Raw genomic sequence first — 504 nt, 5'->3', positions numbered from 1 at the left:
AACACACACCACAACACACACAGTCACGATGACACACAACACACACCACAACACACACAGTCACGCTGACACACAACACACACAGTCACACCAACAACACACACACAAAACACACAGTCGCGCCGACAACACACACAGTCTCAATAGACACTGCAGCTAACAACAGTAATAAACTATAATAAACACTGTAGCTAACAACAGTAATAAACTATAATAAACTATAAGAATCAGAGACAAGTCAGAAAAGAAGAGCTCTGTCTGTGACGTCACTCACTGACCATGTCACCAGAAGCCTACACAAGTCACTCACTGACCATGTCACCAGAAGCCTACACAAGTCACTCACTGACCATGTCACCAGAAGCCTACACAAGGTGTGTGTGGTCAGTGGCCCAGCAGACATCTGCTCTCTGTCAATATCTGGCACAAACTCCCTCTCCACATTCCCATTATCAAACACGCACATGCACACACGCACACACATACCAGCACGCACGCACACAC

The sequence above is a fragment of the Aplysia californica genome, unplaced genomic scaffold (genome assembly GCF_000002075.1).
Source record: "Aplysia californica isolate F4 #8 unplaced genomic scaffold, AplCal3.0 scaffold00166, whole genome shotgun sequence".
Lineage (NCBI taxonomy): Eukaryota > Metazoa > Mollusca > Gastropoda > Aplysiida > Aplysiidae > Aplysia > Aplysia californica.
The sequence above is the reverse complement of the archived record's forward strand: the minus strand, read 5'-3'. Positions refer to the sequence as shown.